At 31.4% G+C, this 9,291-nt stretch overlaps 1 long non-coding RNA gene across 1 annotated transcript in view; it reads left to right on the forward strand.

The window, feature by feature from the left end:
- LOC116405050 overlaps nucleotides 1–9,291 on the forward strand; it is a 34,451-nt gene that overhangs the window by 9,556 nt on the left and 15,604 nt on the right. The window lies entirely within an intron of this gene.

Here is a 9,291-nt window from a genome sequence, read left to right on the forward strand (position 1 = left end):
CTCAACAATAGTGATTATGGTGTATTTACCATTAAGTATTTCGAATACGAAGCTTCTGGTTTAGATGTAGCAACATTATGTCAAGAAAACATGTCATATTTTAGAAAACAATTGACATTTCAATTATGGACCAACAATCCCATGTATTGACTTTTAGTTGCAAATTTTGAAGGAATTGTATATGTTGCGAACTATGTACATAAATAGATTTATATAATAGAATGAATACCATTGTTATTTTATGGTCTGAATTTTTTATTTTATTCTTTTGGAAAAATTGTCAAGTGTGCAGTATGTACAATCCCATAAGCATAATTTGAGATGTGGTTATCTTGCATTTTGATAATATGAAGACTATACAGTTGATTTGTTTTTTTGTAGGGGCTACTGCTATGGACCAACATCATTTGGGTTTGGTTAGAGAAAGAAATGGAACCAGCCATAATCAATTTAGGTGTTGAAGTGAGAGAGATATAATTCAAAGTCTGGTATCCAACTAACTTTTTTGTCTCTGGCTGAAGAATCATTTTGCCAGCTTGTTGTGTGATTAAGTGGTAGGAAGTAGGCACAGTGTTGATCTTTTTTGGATCATTTTGCCATGGTTCCTTGCACTTTTACATTTGTTTGATTCATGATCATCTTTTTTAGAGACAAAAACAGTAGTCTTTTTTCCATTTTGTATTATGAAAGTTTTTGCTGATTTTTTTTCCTTTTACATGTTTAGAAGGAAACACAACCATTAAGAAAGTTGACAGCTACGAAATGTTTACGATATTGCGAGATACAAAAAACAATAGTTAAAAGTCACCCTAAATCAATTCATTTCAGTTAAACATTTGAATTTAAGAACCTACGAGATGTCTGCGAGATGTTTGCGAGATGTCCGAGAAATGTTTGCGAGATAAAATAATAATAATAATAACTTGCTAACATCATTTGAAACATCTCTAAAACAACCCTAAATCAACTTGAAACAATTAAAAATTATATTTGATTTATACGTTTAAGATGCAAATATATATACATATAACACAACACGATTCAGATTAAAAAAATAAATAAATAAAACAAACCACGGTGCGTGAGATGTTCGCCGGAGTAGAGGATGAACGACACCGGAGTAAAGCAGAAAATTGACAAACTTTTGAGAGAGGAGAAGAACTGCAAATAGATTTTTCTTTTTTTTTTTTTCCCTTTACGTACTCTACATTGAAGAGAGAGATGTTGGAAGAGAAGAGCAAATGTGAAGTAAAATTAAATAAGGGTATTTTCGTCATTTCACTCCAAATTTGTCCTAAATCTCAACTTTTTTACTATCAATCTTAAAACTCTTTTTCTACCCCATTTTTGGCAATTCCCAAAAAACTTTAGAAACTTATTTTTGTTTATTACAATTTGAACTACGGTTAACAATATATAATAACTTGGGTTTGAAATGCACATTATTTTAGTAACAATACGTATGTAACGTCCAAATTTAGGAAAGAAATATTTAGATCAAACCTAAATGAGAGAAATACACAACTCTAACAAAATATATTTACTTTAAGATAATCTAACGTTAAAACCTTGTCTATATACCAGGTGAAGCTCAAAGTGTCCATTGTTTTGTTGTTGTAGTTGATCCAAACAAGGTAAAGACAACCACAAGATATTCTCTACTGTTTTCTTGGACTTATAATTAGTTTGTAAGAACTAAAATGTTTGTTGAATTGAGATAGTTTTTTTTTGGTGAGATTTGCTTAATACTCACTAAATTTGAGTAAATGACTTTAAACCTTCGTCAAAATTAATCCCCCCTACTTATAAGTCATGCAAGTGGTGCATAAACTCACAATAGTCCATTCAAGATGAACAATTGGATACATCCACTTAGTTGATCTTTAATTTTTCCACTATCAAATTATTACATAATTATATGAATTTTGTAATTTATTTGGCCTTAAATTAATTAGTTTTCAATATAATTATATAATATCAAATTATAAAATAATAAATATTTTAATTAATTATAATTTAATATCCAATATTAAAATATTTTTTTATCTATTTATTTGGGTCAATCAAATCTATTTAAATATCATTTCTCTCTCAAATCTATTTAAATATCATTTCTCTCTGAATTTGTAACTATTAATCATATCTACTATTATTAAAGATTCTATCTCTAATTCAATTCGAACAATTCCAATTTTTTGATTGCAATGTTTTAAGTTTAATTTCCTAACAAGCTAGTAGGGTTTTACAAATTAGGATCTCGAATGATCTAGATTTACCAACTAAACTATTATATATAATCTAGTAACCAACATTCGTTAAGTAACAAAATTGTCTACAACAGCTCATAACTACACTCTCCTCACTGTAGATATTTATATATTTACATCCATTTGATATAACCATGATTAGTCAATCAACCATTCACATGTTCATAATTTTGGTTAGGTCAAAGTATTGTTTTACCTCCGAAATTATATTTTGTTCCTTAAGCCTCAGTTGATCCTCTAATGAAATATTGGTTTGTGGTCTAATCATTAAACTGAGTCCCTCTTAGGCCAATGAGAGGGCGAAACCCCTTGTTTAAGATCTAGAGTCAGCACTTAAGAGAACATCATTTCTACATTCCCTAGATGCAAATTGAAGTTAATCCCATTTTGCACCATATGTCCCCAATTACATAGGTTTGATTACTTTTGGAATAAGAGGTCTATTGGGCTAACGCTGACGAGTTGTCCTCACCTATGCAGATCTATAGATAATCCAAGTAAAGAGGAGTTCATAGTTAGTTTAACCTAGGTCATCAAAGTTGAAATAGTCAGTTTTAAACAATAAACGGTGTTATAATGTAAAAGTGACTATTTCATGGTCCGATCTTATGCAAACTCTTTTACATAGAATACCTCCCCTTGCACGTCTCTGTATGAGCGATTTGGAATTATTTCACATATACTAAATGAAAAGTGGGTTAGATCCCTTGTGTTCCCATAATAAGGCATTCAATTTTATTCCTATACTATAAGTCATTTAGATTATTTACTCGAATTTGATCCACATTTATGTCACTTCATAGAGTTCAAGTACTCTATTGTAGTCAATAAATCTTAGTTTATTGAATTTTAGTTTGTAACGAGCAAATCTCTTATTTAAGAACAATAATTCAATAACAACTTTATTGAATATTAGAACAATTTATACTCACAATCAAGAGTTTTAGAACATAAAACTAACAACCGGATATTAGCTTGAAACTATCTAACATAATAGAACATGATATTGTAACTAGGTAGAGCCCAATATTTACTTTTGAAACCCAATTAAAAGTTGACTGGCATTGTTTAAATAAATGACCTACTAAGTATGAATACAGTTTATAGCTAACCTCCCTTTCCCTTACTAGAACAAACATTTATGATGTTTGAGGTGGGATGTTCAAAATTTTGTACAACACTTTTGTTGCAATAAAATCTCCAAAAAAAAAAAAAAAACCAGACTTTGTTTGATAATCATTGTTGTTTCTTGTTTTTTTGGAAAAAAGAAATGTAAACATAGGGAAGGGTTCCACGTTGTGATGTCGCAAAAACCCTTTCCCGACGTGCTGACAATGTGCGTCGGTGAGCGTTTCCCCATCATCAACATGATCTTCGTCAGGGAAAGTATCCCTAACGTACATGTCAACGTTGGGGTAAATGAATAAAATGGATTCTTGCAACTCTCTCGTGTGGTAAATGAATAAATGGACGTCATTTTCAAAACCAATATATATATATAAAAAAGTAAATTCTATTCCAAAAGTGAGTCTTCTCTTCTCTCTTTCATCCAATTAATATTATAATTTGTAAATACAACAACGTAACACCCATTTGGAAGAATGAAAAGCAATATGGAGGAGGGAATTGTCTTTCAATAATTGCAGTCTAATTCCATGATCTATAACTTACATATAACATTCTACTTTCTTCCACAACTTTCCCACATCTCTTACCTAACAATATATTCAAATTTTGCCTTTTACAAACACTCAAAACTTTCTTTACACTCACTATTTATTTCTTTTTTTTAAACCCTTAATTAAAAACTATATTTTTTACAAAAAAAAATATTTACAAATTATAGTAAATTGTATTGTCTATTAAACTCTTATTACTGATATCGATAGATTGTTACTCGTGTTTACTATCAAATTTAAAATTTTACTTATTTTATAAATATTTTTATTCATTTGGTTATATTTAGAAATGTTTCTAAGTTTATTTTTTGAATAAATATGCGCATCAAACTTAAAATTTTAGTTGATTTATTAATTAAATAAGAAAATAATATTTTTTTTAAAAAAATGATTTTGGTTCTTTGTGAACTATTTTGTGAACCAAACTCCTATAGGAAAGATATCCCTCATGGTTCATATGGGAGATACAAAAAATATACTTCTTTGTTTTTTTTTTTTTTTTTTTTTTTGAGATTTTCGGTTTTTTCAAGTATTCTCATTTTGTTTTTTCGAGCATGTTTTGTTCCATATTTTGAACATAATCAAAAGGGTGTGAAAATTTTGATCGGCTTCTAGTGCATATCTGATCAAGATAAACGAGTTTGGATTGTTTTATTCTAAGGCACTGTGGAAATTTTTCAAACTACTTGCACACCAGGCATAGCCGTGAAATGTCTTAAAAAGAGTGTGATCCACAACTAAATCTTTTACGAGCTTCTATTTTCTAAGTTTTGTTCGTAGCTTCTGTTTTCTGATTTTCATTCCCATTATCATGGAGCTAATTTGGAATTTTGGTTCTTCTGTTATTGTTGCATTCTTGTACTCAGTTTCTATGTGATTGTAATTGATCCAACATAACTTATGTTTTGAAAGAACATAGTAGGTTCAAACTACAATAAAATACACTCAAAACCCAAGTAAATGTTATATTTCTCAGACAAGATTCATATATGAAAATTTTGAAAAATTTTGAACTAAACACTTATGATCCTCACATCATTTCTCAATTAATTAATGACGAAGCTTCACACTACAAGAAAGATATTATATCTCAAAGCTTCTTTAGCATGTCGAGAGATAGGGTCTCTTCGGTGTCATGACATGAGCGTCGAAAGACCTTTAATAACTGACAAGTATATGTGATATAGAGTTTCATATTTAAATGTGATTTAAATATTGATAAAATGAACGTGAACTCATATTCGGAAGCTCAGAATTGATGAAAATGGACAAAGTTGTAAAAAGTTAAAATGTTGATTTTTGACTTTGAAAAGTCAAACTTTGACCGACTTTATATTCAAATGTGATTTGAATTTGAGAAAAATAAATGTGAATTCATACTCGGGAGATCAAAATTAGTCTATACAGATAAAATGGTAAGAAGTTAAAGTTTGACTTTGACTTGAATGGTTAAATGACCATATTGCTTTTCGACTAAAGTTAGTGGAAAAATCCAACATTTTGTTGGATAATCCCACTAACACTGAGTGGGATAAGTGGCTACATGAGATATAAACACCTAACCCACTAAGTTCTACTAATGATTAGTGGAATTTTAGGTGTTAGAGATGTGGTGAACTAATTACATGCATTTTTTTTATGTAACTAGTTTATTTAAAGTGATTGTTTCAAATATTAAAAGACTTTTGTCAATTTTCATCATTTTTATTTTACAAAAAATTATACTAAATTGATATTTCTCTCCCATATCTCAAACCTAAGTTCTTCCTCCATTTTCCACTTCTCTCTAAAATTTCTTCACTTATCGGGTCCCTCCCACCACCCAGTTCTAAGTCTGAAGAATAGTAGGTAATCTCTAGTGGTGGTCTCGTATTCGTGTTCGTGAGGAGATATCAAGGAATCAAGAAGGTATGAAGGTATGTTCTCTTTTAACCCTAATTTCATTTAGTTAGGATTTTATATGTAAATCTCTAAATTGTTTAGATGTAATTAGAGTAAATTTGATCTTGTTTTCTGCTGCATGTGTCTCATGTTCTATCAATATATATGTATAAAACCTAAATCCTTAATAGCGTCTTCGTCTTCGATCTTTCCTAGCCTCACATAGTCGCACGTCTACTTCATGCCTCTCCACCTTGCCCCCCCTCCGCCAGCAACCTCTCTTCTAGTCTCATTGTCTCTTCGCCATTCCCAAAAAAGTTTGTCATCTTGCCTTACTTTTTTGCAGTTTGCACTCACAGTCGCCTCCTCCAAACTTAGGTTACTCTTCTTTCTTTCTACCTTTTTCCTTTACTTGAATTATTATTTTGTTATTTCAAAAAAATTTGATTCATTTAGATCTTTATAATTAATTGTTTTTTGTGAGCTCTCTAAAATTATAAAAACATGGTTGGCACTTGGTAACTTTTTCACATTCTTGTTGGTTGAGAAAAGGAACATAAATTATATTTCATAATTATTAATTTCAATTTATACACTATATATCTTCATCCTTCTTTTTCTTTGATTCTCTACTCCTATTTCTCTATTTATAAAGAACTTCGATAAAAGTTGCCTTTCTACCTTTGCGTTGCTGATTTACAAATGATAAACATGTAGTACAAGTTTTTATATCGCTTGTCCAAGTGTAAGCAAAACGATAGGTTTTCTAAGTAAGCTAGTGTCAAACACAAAAAACTATCAAATCTTAGTTCTAAGATCTACTTCTCATTTAAGCGATATACAATTCTATATAGTATAAAGTAAATGTGTGTATGTGTATTAAAACTACTATTTATACTAGAGATTCTGTAAAAGATGATTAGAAATGGGGGAAGTGTGGAAAGTGGACTAATCTTGTATTGAGAAAGTGTGAAGGAAAGCCTCTTTGTTATAGGCAAATAAGTCATGCAGTAGTCTTTGACGGGATAAAGATCAATTAATTATCTTCTAATTAAGGTGAACACCTCTCAGTGCCTAAACACCATACTTACTCACCTCTTGGGTTTCAAATGATAAAGATAAATTACTTGATAGCTATCTAGATATCATCACTTGTAGGGTCATAAAGCGTGACAACCTCTCGGCGTCGTGTTACCACACTTGTTCTTCTTTTAGGACACAAGTCATGGAGGTTTAATCACCACATGATGAAGTTTGCCTCCAAACTCCATTATGTGTGTGTTTAGTTATGTCTTTGCTACTTACTCTCTCGAGCAGTTGGTGAAAAATACTGGCCAAGCGATGGAGTAAAGCTCAGTTAAACGCGATGAACCTTATAAGCTAGATCTCTTATCAAGAACTTATCACGAGTCTAAACTACTTATAACACTTCAACAGATGAATAATAAAGAAATGATAGATTGAAAGGAAATAAAGTTACAATGTCTTAAAGAATGTAGGCCTTTTCGGCCATGTATAATATGAAAGTCAACATTACGAAAGTACAAAAATTGAAAGCAAGAAAGGGACTCGAGTCGCAGAATGCGTAAGCATTCCTTGGCTCTTTTACAAGTTAGGGGAAAAGAAGATGATAGTTTCTCTCTCTAATCTCATACTTACAAGGTTGATCGAAGAAGAGGTGTGAAATCTTTTACAAAAGGCGGAAAGGCTAGTCCTTTTTGTCGACTCTCATGGAGCTATCTAGGTTTTGGTCCATTCAGAACAAACAAGGTTACATGGTATGGAAGGAGACTTTATATAGAATACTTTAGGCGGGAAGCTTATATTCTTCTGACATGTCAACGCTGAATTACAATCCTATCAAGTCACATCAACTCCAACTACGATTCTTATTTGCTAGAGAATCTTTATCACGTGGTGAGGTGGTTTCTCGCCTAGGGAAGTTTAATCGCCAGACAAGCTTCCTATTGCATAGTTTTTGCACACGTTCCTTTTATGATTCATAATATCTTCTTTTCTTTATAATATTGCGATAAAACACTAAAAAACATGGTAAACACAGGCATGAGACTATGTGAGTTATATTCTCTTATGTTTATGAATTTGCAATAGAAGCTACGTGTTCTGACACATTATCATGTGTTTTAGCTCTATTATTCTACTTAAAAGGCCATAATAGCTTGTATTTCTACAAGTTATCAATAACCTATGCAATAAGAACTACTATACGACGAGAAAAAACTACATGGGAGAATATATTCTTAATGCGTTATAAGCTTACTTCACCAAAGAGTAATGATGTCAACCTCGCGTAGGGAAGTCGGTGACTGATTTGACCTTGTCGTCCAAATCCAGGAAAATGATATGACAGAGACACGTGGCGTCCTAACACTGGACCAATTCTCACCGTCGACAGATGTAAGCATTCCAGCATGAAAAACCTCACCGAAAACGTCTATAAATAGATGAATTTCGTTCCTTTTTAAAGCTTCTTTGACCTAAGCTTACTTAAGCGAAATTAGAGAGAACTTCCAAGGTCTCCTAGAGATTCTAATCAAGCCTAAACTCGATCGAAAAATGCAAGGAAGCTCGAGACCGAGAAGATAGTCAATTGTGACTATGAGTGGTTCTTCTTACGAAATGTTTTATGAAACCATAAATGATTCTATAATGTGTTTAAATATTTACTATATTTCTACTGAAACTATGAACGACAAGATTTCTCTCATACTTTTCAAATCTTAAGATGTGTAGGATTTATAAATGAATTAGACTTACACATGAACTAGAATGATGTGTAATAGAAAAACGCTTAAGATTTGATATAAACTCATAATGATGAATTGAGATGATCTTTTGTACCCTATGGGATAAGAGTGCTTCATACTTGTTGTGTGATCTGGCCTGGGAAGATGCATATTACGTAGTGGAATTGATTGTTCAAACTTGCTAAATGCGTTGAGATTACTCTACATAGTTGCAACTTGGCAAAAGAGTGTGGTAAAGATGTAATTGACAGGCATAATCATTCTGCGAAAAAGACTATGTTATGCGAAGCACATACTATGCAATTTGGTGAATAACGAACAAAGTGAATTTTCTGATGATTTACGAATTGTTGATAAAATTGAGATGTTGAAGGATGCCTAATGCCTTCAGTGATTGTTTTAAACCTAAAGATATAGTGATTGACTTGCATATTATTTATATCGCTTGATTTGGTAAAATGTGTATATTGCGTTAAGGTGAACTTGACCTTTCAAATGTTTTGTTTTGTTTTATCCCCTTCTCTCAAATAGTGAAGAGTATCCAGCGTTGAACTTTCAGTCTTGATTGTCTACTGTGTCTTTTGAAAACTCTTTATTTTGATAGTGGTCACTGTCAACTCGCATAGTATATAGTAGCTAGGCAAGGAGAGTATAAGTGTTGTTTAAAATTATGTTTATTGGTTTTGTAAAGAATGT

Source organism: Cucumis sativus, chromosome 7 (genome assembly GCF_000004075.3).
Source record: "Cucumis sativus cultivar 9930 chromosome 7, Cucumber_9930_V3, whole genome shotgun sequence".
NCBI lineage: Eukaryota > Viridiplantae > Streptophyta > Magnoliopsida > Cucurbitales > Cucurbitaceae > Cucumis > Cucumis sativus.